General features: G+C 38.6%; 1 protein-coding gene across 1 annotated transcript in view; it reads left to right on the forward strand.

Annotated features, from left to right (window-relative positions):
- The first annotated feature begins 14,296 nt into the window (after positions 1–14,296).
- ercc6 (ERCC excision repair 6, chromatin remodeling factor) overlaps positions 14,297–16,142 on the forward strand; it is a 51,334-nt gene continuing 49,488 nt past the window's right edge. Inside the window, exon 1 of the mRNA XM_008117754.3 lies at positions 14,297–14,477. The gene's annotated coding sequence lies outside the window, so the exon portion shown is untranslated. The remainder of the gene's footprint in view (positions 14,478–16,142) is intronic.

The raw sequence follows: 16,142 nt of genomic DNA on the forward strand, positions 1-16,142 counted from the left end.
TTTCTTCCAGGTTTTGGGACCTGTGTAGATGAGCCCCAGTCTTTTCCCAAGTTTACTAAAGTCAGCTTTCTTAAACCCTAGAATGCATGTTTAACAGTGCTTGACTTCCCCTGTCCACCGTATAACAAACTCAAGAAGAACATGGTCACTCCCAACTAAGGAACCTGTCACCTTCACGCCATTTGCTCCTAACCAACCATTATTGTTTGTTAGGAACAAATCTAAAACATCTGATCCCATTGTTGGCTCTTCTACTTTCTGGACCATGATATTGTCAGCAAGGCAAGCTATTTTTTTAAAATAACATGTATTAAAAAGCTCAGCAGGCATCGAAAAAAATTGAAAAATATGCTCTCGTACATTTGCAGGCATGGGACTTGTGCAGAAGATGGTCCCATTGGCATTTTATGCTTACAGCGTTTCCACATGAATCATCAAGCTGTGCTGGAAGTTAAGTGTTTGTTTTCTTTCACTTCTGACATATCTAAGACATCTCCTGTTCTGTGACACTTTAATTATTGAGGGCATCAGGGTTCTGCCAATGAAACATGCTGCTTATTCTCTGTTCACTCATTCATTAGTTTTAATTAAACCCTTTAATTTTATTTATGCTGTCACAGACTGATTAACAATTTGCCAGAACAAACCAGGAAGTCTTAAACACCACCCTGAGAAATCTTTCTTGCTCGATATAGAAATTCACTATTAATAAGGTACAGACCTGCAGGGTTCCACAAACAATCCACTCGCATTTCCACCACAAATTATGTTTTAACTGTTTAAGGAAAAGTGTTTAAGTCCGTTAGACTTCACATCAAACTTGGAGTAATTCCTTAAAGAACTGGAGAGATCTCCTCCTCTGGGGCCCTATCTACACTCCATAATGCAGATTAACTGCATTGAACTGGATAATATAGCAGTGTAGAGTGATATATTCCTGTTCAATGAAGTTCAAACTGCATTATATGGCATTGTAGATGGGACCTCAATGTCTTCAAAAAGAGGCTGGACAGCTACTTATTAGAGAAACATTAGCTAGGTGGGCTTGATGGCCCCTAGGGCCCTCCTAACTCTATGATTCTAAGAGCTATTATAAAGGACTGTAAAATAAGCAAAAACTCAGGAAGAATAGAATTACTATTCTGAAATACTGTACAGCAAGGTCGAGTTATACATGGGGTGGGCAACAATCTGAGGCCCTGGAGGCAGGTAGGTCCTTCAGTAGAGGTTACATGTCTGCATCTTCCTTTTTTCCTCCCAAAAACATTTGTACTCAAAATTTTTAAAAACTCATATATATATATATATATATATATATATATATATATATATATATATATATATATAAATGTAATGTTCATTTTACTATGGAGTAAACAACAAAACCACTGAACTAAATCACACCAAACTTGGCCACAAAAGACATAGTCATCCAAAATATGTCTTTCAATCAAAAACCCTAGAAAAATAGTCCAAATGACAGAGGATGAGGAAGAGCCTTTCTCCCCCTAACTGCCAGTTAGAAAGGTAGGCTCTGCTGCCTTTAGCCCCCCCCCCCCACTGCCTTTAGGCCATGCCCCCTTCATATTCTAGCAACTCCCTCAGCCAAAATGGCGCCCAGAGCACAGCTAGAGTGCATGTAGGCCTGATCCACACTGCCTATAAAATACAGATTATCTCATTTGAACTGGATTATATGGCAGTGTAGACTCAAGGTCCTTCCACACAGCTATATTAACCATTTATAATCTTATATTATCTGCTTTGAACTGGATTATCTTGAGTCCACACTTCAGTGTGGATTTTATACAGCTGTGTCGAAGGGGCCTCATATAATCCACAATGATTCCCCTACAAAGGAAGTAGCAAGGCTTCAAAGTGGCTCTTTGATTGAGGGTGCTACTCCAGCTACTCCAGAAAACGGCCAGGCTTTGAGGCTGCAAGGCTATTCACTGCTATTCCACCCAGCCAACAAATGATTCCCATAAGCCACAGCAACGTGTGGCCGGGCAAAGCTAGTTTTCATAGAAAATTGTTGGAAGAGGCCACAAAGGCCATCTAATTCAACCTTCCCCAAGCATGCAGGAATACATAACTAAAATTCATAAATCTCCATCCAACCTCTGTTTGAAGTCCTCTAAAGATAATCTATCACCCTCTAAGGCAGTGCATTTCTTGTTTTAAAATATTTTTATTGAGTTTTGCACATGTACATGAAAGGAAAGAAAACACCATATACATAGAGGGAAAAAGAAAAAAAAAACAAACAAAAAAAAAACAAAACAAAAGAAAAACAAAAGACAAAAAAAAAACAAAAAACGTGAGTTTAATAAATAGTGGTAGTAAAAAAAAAAAAAAAAACGAATAAATACACACAGTTGGGGGGGGGGGAATGGGGGGGGATAGGGAGTGAGGGGGGGGGGGAGTCGACTTCCACTGCTCCCGACGGTAAAGCTTCTTTTCTCCTTTTGAAAACTCATCCATCTTCTCTTCACTTGCTTCTTTGCTGTTGGTGCTTTGGTTTCCACCTCACTGGGTGGGGTGCCGAGTTCCTAGTTTATTTTCAAATCTAATAATTCCTATCTCTTTTTGGTAAATCTTTAATCTATATCCATTTCTTTTGTTTATTTGTACCCTTATTTATTCATTTTAATTCCTTGTATATTTACCTATGTATATATAAATATGTACTTATTTAGTTCTTATATAATCTTTTAATTATTCGTTTGTTTAGAGCTCTTTTTTGTAGTCAGATTGGCCTCTAGATATTTTTCTATTCCTCGCCAGTCCGTTTCTTTCCTTGATCTGCCCTGATTCCTTGCCATTAAGTAAGTCAATCTATCCATATTTTTTATTTCCACCACTTTGATTAACCATTCCTCATTCTTAGGGATTGTTTCTTGTCGCCAATATCTAGCGTATGTTAATCTAGCCGAGGTGATTAAGTATATCATTAATTTTTCCTCATTTGGGTTTCGGGGTTCGTTGAATATTCCTAATAGGTAGAGTTCTGGAGTTTTCCTAATTTTAGTATTCATCATTTTTTGTATAATTTCATGTATTTTAGACCAGTATTCTCTCGCTTTTTTGCATTCCCACCATGTATGGATGAATGTTCCTTCTTTTACTCCACATTTCCAGCACTTACCATTCTTAGTTTTGTTAATTATTCCTAATTTTTTAGGGGTGAGGTACCATCGGTAGAACATCTTCATCCAGTTCTCTTTTAATTGATATGCGTAGGTATATTTTAGTTTCCTTCCCCAGCACGCTTCCCACTCCTCCATTTGAATGGGTCTTCCTATATCTTTGGCCCATTTACTCATATTGTTTTTTACCTGTTCTATCTCTGTATTCCATTCCAGTAATATCCTATAAATTTTTGAAATTAGGCGGCCTGTTGTAAATAAAATTCTATCCCATAGATTATTTTTCCCCATAAATCCTTTCACTTTGTCTTTTTTATAATATTCCTTCAGTTGGCCATATTGTAACCATGTTATATTTAAATTTTCTGCTTTCAATTCCTCCTGGGATTTTAATCTAAGCTCCGATCCATGTAATTTTATTAATGTTTCGTAATTAGGCCATTGTGACCAACCTAGGAGTCTTCTCTGGACTGCCTCTATGGGTGAAATCCATATCGGGGTTTTATTGTACATTCTTAATTTATATTTATCCCACGTTTTTATAAGTGTCGATCTAATAAAATGATTGCCAAAGTTTTTTTCTATTTTAATTTTGTCATACCATAAATATGAATGCCAGCCTACTCTTAAATCAAAACCCTCTACTGTCAGAATTCTTTTATTTTCCAGTTGTATCCAATCCTTTATCCAAATTAGGTTGCAAGCTTCGTAATAAGTCTTCAAATCAGGCATTGCGAAGCCGCCTCTTCTTTTATCGTCAATTAAATTAATCCTTTTTATTCGGGGTTTTTTACCCTGCCAAATAAATCTACTCAAATCTTTATTCCATGTTGTAAAAATTTTCTGGCTTCTTAATATAGGCAGACATTGGAATAGAAATAACATTTTCGGTAGGATACTCATTTTTACCGCTGAGATTCTACCCATTAGGGAGATTTTTAAGTTATTCCAATTTTCTAAATCCATTTTTATATTTTTCCAGGTTTTTTCGTAATTGTTTTTTAATAATTGGGAGTTTTTTGAAGAGATGTATATTCCCAGGTATTTAATTTTGGGTGTTATTTCAATGCCTAATTTTTCTGATATCAACTTCTGTTTTGCCTTATTAATATTTTTTGCCAGGGCCTTTGTTTTATTCATGTTAATCATTAAGCCTGCGACTTCTCCATATTCTTTGATAGTCGAAATCCATTTTTCTCCCTTCTTTGCTGGGTCTCCTATAAAACAAATAATGTCGTCTGCATATGCTTGTATCTTATATTGTACTCCTTGGATGGTTGTTCCTTGTAGTTCCTCATTCGATCTTATATTAATTAATAGGGTCTCTAGGGTCATTATAAAGATTAGGGGCGACAGGGGACACCCCTGCCGTGTTCCCTTTCCAATTTCCAACTCTTCTGTTACCTTCCCGTTTACCATGATTTTTGCTTTTTGTCTCTGATATATGGCCTCAATTGAGTTTTGAAGGTGATAGCCCATATCGAGTTCTTGTATTAACAATTTAAAATAGTCCCAGTTTACCCTGTCGAAAGCCTTCTCGGCGTCCACGGCCAGGAGTAATATCTCCTGTTGATTTTGAGATTCATAATATTCTAATAAATCTACTACTAGTCTTATATTATCTTTGATGTTTCTATTTGGTAGGAAGCCGGATTGCTCTTCCTTTATCCATTTTTTTAAAAATATTTTTAATCTTTCTGCAATTATATTGGAAAAAATTTTGTAATCTACATTCAATAACGATATAGGTCTATAATTTTTTATATCTTCTGGGTCAGAGTTTTCCTTATGTATTACGGTGATCAGGGCCTCCTTCCATGAGTTTGGCATCTTTCCTTTTTCTCTTATTTCATTCATTATTTTGAGCAGATATGGTGTTAACTCTCCCTCGAATACCTTATAGTAAATTGCCGTCAGGCCATCTGGGCCTGGCGATTTTGAGCTGTCTAGTTTCCTAATTGCTGCTTGAATTTCTTTTTTAGAAATTTCTTTATTGAGATCTTCTCTCTCCTTTTCTGTGATTTTTTGTAATTTTAACTTCCCTAGATAACCGGTTATCTTTTCTTTTTCTATCGGGTCTTTCCCATATAATAGTTTATAGTATTGTGCAAATTGTTTTAAGATATCTTCCTCCAGATAATGGTATTTTCCCCCTGTTTTTATTCTTTTTATGTATGTTGCTTCTTTCCTTTTCCTTAATTTCCTAGATAGCCATCTACCTGGTTTGTTTGCCGATTCAAAATGGGTCTGTTTAATGTAGTTCATTTGCTTGGCTCTCTCTTCTAATTCAAAGTATTCTCTCTTTTTTTGTGTCATCTCTAATCTTAGCAACAAGTTTGAGTCCCTAGGTTTCCTTTTAAGTTCTTTTTCAATTTTTGCTATTTCTTCCATTATTATTTTAATTTGTTTTTGTTTTTCTCTTTTTTTCCAAATTCCCTGTTCTATTAGGTAGCCTCTCATAGTAGCCTTGCTGGCATCCCATACCATGTGGAGGGGTGTTTCTTGGTTATCATTTATTTTAAAAAATTCTTCCAGAAGAGCCCTATTTTTTTCTATATCTTCTTTCCTTTTCAGAAGGTTACTGTCCAATTTCCATCTCCAGTGTTTTTCCTTCTTATTTAATATTACCTCTATGGGGTTATGATCTGTATCTGTCCTTGGTAGTATCTTAATATTTTGAACTAGGGGGGAAAGGGATTTGGAGGTCCATACCATATCTATGCGGGACCAGCTTTTATTTTTTGCTGAGTAGAAGGTATAATCTTTTTCCTCACCATGGTGTGTCCTCCACACATCATCTAAATCGTACTCTTCTTTAAAATTTCTGAAGTCCTTTGATAAGAGTCCTTTAAATTTCTTGTCCCTGCTGTTTCTCCCCGGATTTCTATCAATTTCACAGTTCATCACCCCATTGAAATCTCCCATTAAAATTATCTTGTCAAATTCCTTATCTTGTATTAATTCCTTCAGTTTTTTCACAAATTCGGATTTAGGCTCATTTGGAGCGTAAATATTTATCACTAATATTCTTAAATTTTCAGTGTTAATAATAATTCCCAGTATTCTACCCTCCGTATCTTTAAAAGATTGTTGAGCTTCTAATTTGGGGCTAACATAAGTTACTACTCCTCTTTTTTTTTGTATGTCTGAAGAATAAAATTCCTTACCTAATTTTGGTTGCGATAGAAGTTCTGCTTGGTCCCGCCTTATATGTGTCTCCTGGAAAGATATTATGTCATAATCTGATTTTTTAAGGGGGTTATAAATTTTATTTCTTTTTTGGGGGGAGTTTAGTCCATTCACATTACAACAATAAATCTTCAGGTGTCTTCTCATAGTATTTCTTCTCTTTTTCCACCTTCCATTGTCTCTTCTTCCTTTTCAGAGAGTGTTATATGGTTATCCTCCTCCTCTAAATCCTCTTCTTCTGTCCTGCCTTCCTCCTCCTCCTCCTCCTGAGTAGTTTGGTCTTTCTTTACATTAGTGCGGTGTTCTGGGAAGTATTGGTCGTCTGTCTTCTTTTTAAATATCTCTGTACAAGGTCTAAAGTTTTTTGAGTATTCCTCTTCCTCCGATTTCTCTTCCTCTTCTAATTCTTTCTTCAATTTTTTATAAAAGTTTTTTGCTTTCGCCTCTGATGTAATCCAATATTTCTCTCCCTTATATGTGGTCATTAACCCCTCTGTCTTTTCCCATCTGAATCTTATTTTATGCTTTTTTAATTCATCTGCTAGGAATTGATATTTTCTTCTTCTGTTGAGGGTCTCCGTCGGATATTCTTTCAAAATCACTATTTTCTCTCCTTTGAAGGATATTAATTTCATGTTATTTATTTTTAAAATTTCATCCCTGTATATCTTTTTTGTGAAGTTCACTATTACGTCTCTTGGTGTCTTGTTCTTTTTTGCATAATTTGTATTTATTCTATAGATTCTATCCGTTCTATCTTCCGCTTCGTCCGTTGAACAATTTAGGATGTTTGCTATGATTTCAATTATGATTCTTCTTATATTTTCCTTCCCCTCCTCCCAAACGTTGCGAAATCTTAGTTGGTATTCTAGCTCTTTTGCCTCAAACTGTTCTTGTCTTGATTTGATTTTGCCCGTCTCCGAATCCAACTGTTGTACTTCCTTACGTAATTTGTCCTGTGAGTTTCTGATTTCAGCCTTCTCTTGTTTTAAATCTTTTAATTCTTGATTTATTGTCCCTATTTCCTGCTTCATTGTTCTTAACTCTTCTTTGATTTCCTTCTTAAAATCTAACATTTGTTCTTGTGCTAACTTTTGATAGGCGTCCTGCTTCTCTTGCATTCTCTGCAGTTCTTTCAGAATTGAATCCGTCATGTCTCTTATGCTAGGCTCCTCCGAAATGGATGACCTTTTTTGCTGTAACTTAGGTTCTTTATTGTCTCTGTCTCTTAATTTATATGCCATTTTCTCTTTGATTTAATTTGCCTTCTCAGTAGATTCAGGAGTCTGGATCACTTTATTTGAAACTTTATTTGAACTTTATTTGAAACTTTATTTGAACTTTATTTAACTTCTCCAATAAATTGCTTTCCAGAATTATCTCCTTAAGATAAATGTTTTACAAGGCAGTGCATTTCTTGACTCTTACAAGATTCCCCCCCCCCCCCCCCCCACGGTTTAGGTAGAATCCCTTTACTTGTAGTTAGATTGCTTAAGTTTCTGCACTAGTCTCTGGATGAGCAGAAAAGAATCTTGATCCATCTTCTACATGACACCCCTTCAGATATCAGATATAGTATGGTATATTTCTTCAATTCTAAGATGTATATTTTCCTACATAAACGTTTCTAAAAAGTGTGTGTGCCAGTAAGGTAATGCTCAAGATCCTGCAAGGCAGACTCCAGCAATACAGGGAGCGAGAGTTGCCAGATGTCCAAGCTGGGTTCAGAAAAGGCAGAGGAACGAGAGACCAAATTGCCAATATCCGCTGGATAATGGAGGAGGCCAGGGAGTTTCAGAAAAACATCTACTTCTGCTTTATTGACTATTCTAAAGCCTTCGACTAAAATGGATCATAACAAACTGTGGCATGTTCATGGTGGTATGGGGATACCAAGTTACCTTGTCTGTCTCCTGAGAAATCTGTATAAAGACCAAGTAGCCACAGTAAGAACAGACCACGGAACAACAGACTGGTTCAAGATTGGGAAAGGAGTTTGGCAGGGCTGCATACTTTCACCCTACCTATTCAACTTGTATGCAGAACACATCATGTGACATGCGGGGCTTGAGGAATCCAAGGCTGGAGTTAAAATTGCTGGAAGAAACATTAACAACCTTAGGTATGCAGATGATACCACTCTGATGGCCGAAAGTGAGGAAGAGCTGAGGAGCCTTATCACCAAGGTGAAAGAAGAAAGAGCAAAAGCTGGGTTGCAGTTAAACGTCAAGAAAACCAAGATCATGGCAACTACACCTATTGATAACTGGCAAATAGAAGGAGAAAATGTGGAGGCAGTGACAAACTTTATATTTCTAGGCACAAAGATCACTTCAGATGCAGACTGCAGCCAGGAAATCGGAAGACATTTACTTCTTGGGAGGAGAGCAATGGCCAATCTTGATAAAATAGTGAAGAGCAGAGACATCACACTGGCAATGAAAGTCCGCATAGTCAAAGCAATGGTATTCCCCATATTAACTTATGGATGCGAGAGCTGGACCATAAGGAAGGATGAACGAAGGAAGATAGACGCTTTTGAACTTTGGTGCTGGAGGAAAATCCTGAGAGTACCTTGGACCGCAAAAAGATCCAACCAGTCCATCCTCCAGGAAATAATGCCCGGCTGCTCACTGGAGGGAAGGATACTAGAGGCAAAGATGAATTATTTTGGCCACATCATGAGAAGACAGGAAAGCTTGGAAAAGATCATGATGCTGGGGAAAATGGAAGGAAAAAGGAAGAGAGGCTGACCAAGGGCAAGATGGATGGACGGTATCCTTAAAGTGACTGGCTTGACCTCGAAGGAACTGGGGGCGGCGACGGCCGACAGGGAGCTCTGGCGTGGACTGGTCCATGAGGTCACGAAAAGTCGGAAACGACTATGCAATTGAGCAGCAGCAGTGTGTACTGAAATTAGGGTGTGTCTTAACAATCAATGGTGTCTGACAATTGAAGAACTATGGTAGTTATATTACTTCTCAGTCTGTGCTTTTCTGACATAGGTTAAACATATTCAGATTCCAACGTTGTTCCATATTATTATTGGTTTCCTTCTTGAATATCCTTATCTGGACACATTCTAGCATGTCAATAAACTTATTGCACTGTGGTGCCCAGTACTGCAGGTGAAACCTGACCAAAGCAGAATAGGGTAGCTCTGCTACTTCCCTTGATTTGGACACTATATTCCTGTTGATGGAGTCTAAAATTACTTTTTGTTGTTGACTCAAGCTTAGCTTGTGGTCTTTAAAACTTCATCTGGCTGAGCTTTATCCTCCAGGAATAGGAATAAATTGTTTCAACTGAAAGGCATGGAAGTAAAGCCCTGAATAGCTATGCCTCCCTGCTTAAAGTGGATGAATTGGACCAATTTGTGAATCTAGATCTCCTATTGTTGAAAATAAATTTAAGAATCAGTTTGCGTGATTTATATTTGGGTTTTTATGAAATTATCAGAATAGTTTGAAATAGAAAAATTAAGATGGTGAACATTTTCACTATGATATATGGATTAGGAGGAAAAAAAATTGGGGTGCACCAAGACAATTTTGTGGGGGGGGGGGGGTTGGGCTGTGTTATTATTTGTAGTAATAATGGTGAAGCTGCGAACCATATTTTAGTTCTTGCGGACCACTAGTGGTTCGCGGACCACAGATCGAGAACCGCTGGTCTAAAACGATTACAGTAGAGTCTCACTTATCCAACATTCGCTTATCCAACATTCTGGATTATCCAACACATTTTTGTAGTCAATGTTTTCAATACATCGTGATATTTTGGTGCTAAATTCGTAAATACAGTAATTACTACGTAGCATTATTGCATATTGAACTACTTTTTCTGTCAAATTTGTTGTATAACATGATGTTTTGGTGCTTAATTTGTAAAATCATAACTTAATTTGGTGTTTAATAGGCTCCTCCTTAATCTCTCCTTATTATCCAACATATTCGCTTATCCAACGTTTTGCCGGCCCGTTTATGTTGGATAAGTGAGACTCTACTGTAATTCTGTCTTCTTCCAGAGCAGTTGAGAATATATCTGTTGGGGCTGAAGATTTCTTATGTAATGAGTTCAGATGAGTCATTTCTTGTATAGTATTTGTTATTTGGTTTTGTCAAGAGTCTATGTTTAGGAACTGCCATGTTTTGAGGTTATAACGTATTCATGTTGCCATGCTTCATTGTTATAGCCATGCTACAATTCATATTGAAAGTATTCTATGTACGTAACAGACAGTTCACATAGCTATGTGCTTGTAGCCCAAGATTCAATGTGAATTAAAATTGCTTAGCTAATGACCAGCTGGAATTAATAGTTAGTTGGAAACTAATACAGCTTATCACAATAAGATATATGTAGGAGTAGGGAGTTGGGCTTTAGCCACAGAGATTTATGCCCTGGACTCATGGCCGTTTTCATGTGAACCGAGAAAATAAAAGGATGATATAATGTTCTTAGACCAATTGACCAATGAAGGGAAGTCTGCAAAAAGTGTATGTGCACCAAAGATTTGAAACCTAGCCTATAAATTTTGAATTTTTAAAGCAATCTGCAATTCTGATAACAATAGTGTGCACTGCATTGTCAACAAAGTTCTTCTATCTCTGAGTTGGATTTAGTTTGGAGAAAGTCTTCAAAACCTTTACCCCATTTCTTCAAGATATCCCATAGCTTGCTTCTAATGTCTCTTGAGATTTGTTTTCTTGGAAAAAGAATTGTATTACTTCTTGTATTTGCTTTGGGAATTTGTTGTCTAATAAGAGGAAAGAACAGAATCTTCAAATTTTAGGGGTTTTTTAGTATCTGATTTATTGAATTAGGGAAATGAATGAGTGATCTGAACATATGAGCCAATAAATGTCTTTTGTATGTTTTTGAGGAAAGATTTGGAGAGAAATCTACAAATTATGTGTATTAGACTAATAAATGCATTCTCTATCTTGGGAGTGACAAGTTCACCAATCAAGTTGTGTTTAGACATAAATACTGTGAGCATTTCTGTGTGGGTGGTATGATTTATCTAATCCAGATCATGAACACAATGTACATCTCCACCAAGAATGTTATCTCTCATAATAATTTCTTTTAAGATTTGTTGAAAAGAGGTCATAAAACTTTGTTGGTCTGAAGTCTGCAAGTAGAAGATGTTTAAAGAAAGGAGTGTGTTTTAACTGCATACCATGAAAATTATACAATGTCCAAAGGGGTATTTTATTTCTTTTTTCACAGTGAGACATTAATTGAAATGACAAACCCCTTAGATTTTTTAAAATTTCCCTGTGCCATATTGAGATTTGCAGCCTTATCACACCAGAGCGTGAATCAGCTTTCTTTTTTATTATTCCACGTGAACGTGCATTTATACATCAGTTGATATTTATAAGGTACATTTTCTTATTGGTATTTTAATAATCTTCAACACTACAGTTTTGTGGCGTGACAATAAAGAGATAGAGTAACAAAGAGCTGCGTCAAAGAACCGGGGTACGCGACGTGGTCAATGAAATCTATGAGGCAAAAAGATGGGCAGAGAATATAGCACAAACAAAAGACAACCAATGGACACATTAACTAACAAATTGGATACCAAGGGACCACCCTTGGGCAGGCCTCGCACTCAATGGGATGAAGCAATGGTTAAGCTATTTGGCCAGAAATGGAAAAGCACATGATTGTGTATTTTGGCAAATAGTAGATTTGTGTGAAGTCCTAAAGAATGGATTGACGACAAATCAAATAGTATTTTCTTATTTAAAAGCATATAACAAAAAAGGGAGGATGGTTTCAGGGGCCAGGAACAGATTAATAGCATTTCAATTGATTTCAACTGGAACATTTACTTTGATATAAGAGTGTTTTGACTTAAGAGCTCAGTCATGGAGTGAATTAAGGGATCAAGGGATCACTGTATAGATAACATGTGCTAATTAATATACACTTGCCATTTATGATTAAGCTGGGAATCAGGCAGTAGATAAAATAAGAGAAGCCAAAAGGTTTGGCTGCAAGGCTGACTGGGTCTTGCTGAGACCTTCAGGAATATGATGGGCTAGAAATAAAGATGCAAAATACATTTCCTTGAAAATGGGACTGCTGCAAAGTGAAAATGGCTGCAGTTTTGGGGACAAAAATCTTGGCGAACCATCACTGGGTCGATTGGTTTAATAAATGAAATTGCCATGATAGTAAACAAATTTGTGTTCTAATTTATTTACTTCATTTTCATTGTGCATAGGGCACGAAAAGATACTCCAATATATGTAAGCACAAATGTTCATTTCCTCATTACAGCTCACTATCAATGATGCTTTTACGTTGCTGTGAGTTTTCCAGGCTGTGTGGCCATGTTCCAGAAGCATTCTATCCTGATGTTTCACCCAACTCTATGGCAGGCATGCCCTCAGAGGTTGTGAGGTATATTGTAAACTAAGCAAGTGGAGTTTATATATCTGTGGAATATTGTCCAGGGTGGGAGAAAGAACTGTTGGAGGCAAGTATGAATGTTGCAATTGGCCAGCTTGAATAGCCTTGCAACTTAAAAGCCTTACTTCTTCCTGCCTGGGGGAATCTAACCAAAAGAAAAGTGTTCTTACCATACATCAAGAAAACCACTGACCCCATAAGGAAGCTGATGAAGAAACACAAACACAACCTACAAACTGTCTACAGACCCACCAAGAAAATCCAACAAATGCTATGTTCAGCAAAGGACAAGAGGGATCCTCTCCCCTCTGCAGGATCTACTGTATACCATGCAGCTGTGGACAAGTTTACATAAGGTAAAGGTAAAGGTTTTCCCCTGACGTTAAGTCCAGTCGTGACCGACTCTGGGGGTTGGTGCTCATCTCCATTTCTAAGCCGAAGAGTTGTCCATAGACATCTCCAGGTCATGTGGTCGGCATGACTGCATGGAGCGCCGTTACCTTCCCGCCGGAGCGGTACCTATTGATCTACTCACATTTGCTTGTTTTCAGGAGCTGGGGCTAACAGCGGGTGCTCATTCCGCTCCCGGGATTTGAACCTGGGACCTTTTGGTCCACAAGTTCAGCAGCTCAGCGCTTTAACACACTGTGTCACCGGGGACCCCTCATAGGAACCACCAAATGCAGCACTGCCCAGGCACGAATCAAGGAACATGAAAGGCACTGCAGACTAAGCCAACCAGAGAAGTCAGCCAGAGCAGAGCACCTGATGAACCAAACCTGGACACAGCTTATTATTTGAGGACACAGAAATACTGGACCACTCTCACAACCACCAGGCTACACAGAGATGCCACTGAAATCCACAAGCATGTGGACAATTTCAACAGAAAGGAGGAAACCATGAAAATGAACAAAATCTGGCTAAAAAACTCCAAAATCAGGACAGTAAATAAAGAACAACACTCAGAAAACAGGTGATTTCCAGACAGGAATCAATCAGAGCCAGCTAACACCTCCTAACAAAGGATTCCCCCAGGCAGAAAACAGCCAGGCTTCGAAGCTGCAAGGCCATTCAATGCTAATCAAGTTGGCCATTTGCAACATTCGCACTTGCCTCAAACAGACAAGTTATTTCCCCCACCCTGGGCATTCCACAGATATATAAACCCCACTTGCCTAGTTTCCAACAGACCTCACAATCTCTAAGGATGCCTGCCATAGATGCAGGCGAAACGTCTGGACAGAATGCTTCTGGAACATGTCCATACAGCCCGGAAATCTCACACCAACCCAGTAATTGCGGTCATGACAGCGTTCGAAAACACAGCTCGCTTTAGTTTTGTTGGTATGCGCACGCGCAGTAAGCGTCCTAGCAACTACTGTACAACAGTTGAGTTCCATTTATGGGCGGGGCTTCAGGAGCGCGGGCGGCAAGGCTAGGGAAGCAGAGAGAGCCGCGCGCCTCCTCCTGACGGCAGTTTCGTCCCACTCTTGTTGCCCCGCCCCGTCCCGACCTTTGTGCCCGGATGTAGCTGTTCCTTTTCCGTTGTTGTCGGAAAGAGGCGCCTTCACGTTTGTTCTAAGACTTTGGGTTGATCAATCGGTAGTCGGACAGACCCCAGAGTGCCCATCGCCTCAGGCTTGGCTGTTCAAGGCACCCGCTGTTTCCCTTGTGACGTGAAATAGGCCTTTGATTGAAGTCCTGACTGTAAGTCCTCTGCTTAGCGTAAGGAGTCCGGTAGGAGTGTTCGTTGGGATTCAGTCGAGGATATTGCCTTGTGTTTCTGTAGCTGGAGGGCGACATCTATAACTATCTTTCTACCATTATTTAAGATTGCCTATTATTCTTGAAAACAAAGGAAGCTGATATTTCTAATAAATACCATATTAATTTAAATTGCTGATTTCAGGACACCACTTCATCTGCTGTCCGTTTAGGACTCATGTGAGAGTTCATTTTGATATCATCTGTTTAGTCTATGGGAAGGAATACTTCAGGACAGGTAGTTGCACAGGGCCACACTCTCTGAGGCCCCATGCACATTGCCATTGTGATGCAGATTGGACTGGCTTCTATGATTGTATGTAAATTTAATTTGTAAGCCGCTCTGAGTCCCCTTCGGGGTGAGAAGGGCGGGATATAAATATATTAAATAAATAAAATTAAAATGATCAGTGTCGACCAGGCATGGGCAAACTTGGGCCCTCCAGGTGTTCTGGACTTCCGCTCCCACCATTCCTAACAACCTCAGTCCCTTTCCTTTTTCCCGCTTAAGGGGCTGAGGGGGAAAAGGAAGGGGCCTGAGGCTGTTAGGAATGGTGGGAGTGGAAGTCTAGAACACCTGGAGGGCCCAAGTTTGCCCATGGCTGAGTAGACTCATATAATCCAGTTTAACTGCATTGATCTGAATTAAGAGTCTACACTGACCATGTGCAGCCCCGGTGGTGAAGTGTATTAAAGCACTGAGCTGCTGAACTTGCAGACCGAAAGTTCCCAGGTTCAAACCCCAGGAGCGGAATGAGCGCCCGCTGTTAGCTCCAGCTTCTGCCAACCTAGCAGTTCGAAAACATGCCAACGTGAGTAGATCAATAGGTACAACTCTGGTGGAAAGGTAACAGCACTCCATGCAGTCATGCTGGCCACATGACCTTAGAGGTGTCTATGGACAACGCCGGCTCTTCGGCTTAGAAATGGAGATGAGCACCAACCCCCAGAGTCAGACATGACTGGACTTAACGTCAGGGAAAACCTTTACCTTTACCTATTACGCTGACCATATGCAGATCAATCTGCATTATAACATGCAACAAAATTTGGGGAAAAAAATCTGTTCCTGCTTTGAAAGTGTTACTTCATATTTAATTGTGTGGTACTTACTTTGAAAGTAATTGTTCTCCAGAACAGATAAAATAGAGGGAACACAAGTGGCTAAATAATTTTAGATGGGCAATAGTGATCGCATTGTCTGTAGCTTTAAACAATTCTTCCTCTGTGCATGAGGCAGGGCATTGTAGGCAAGCATACAGATGCTGAGTTGTTTATTTTGTTCCACAGTTGCATAAGGTGGAGGATTCATCTGGGTGGGGCCATTTTTCCAGGTTGTCTTTTGATTTCCCAACACTACTGCCGAGTCTGTTGATATGAGATACCACTCATTGCAAAACTATAGCAAAATGTGATGCATGGTGTCCTGCAAAAACAAAGTTTTTTTCACGTTTTCCATATTTTTATGATAGAACCAATTAGGAAATGACACTTACTGGTCTTTCGGAGATATTTAAAAATGGTCTTTAAAAATGGATCGTAAAAGAATTATAACATTGACAAAGTTAGAAGATGCAAGAAGATACAATTAATAGGCTTAAACTTACA

Source organism: Anolis carolinensis, chromosome 3 (assembly GCF_035594765.1).
Source record: "Anolis carolinensis isolate JA03-04 chromosome 3, rAnoCar3.1.pri, whole genome shotgun sequence".
NCBI lineage: Eukaryota > Metazoa > Chordata > Lepidosauria > Squamata > Dactyloidae > Anolis > Anolis carolinensis.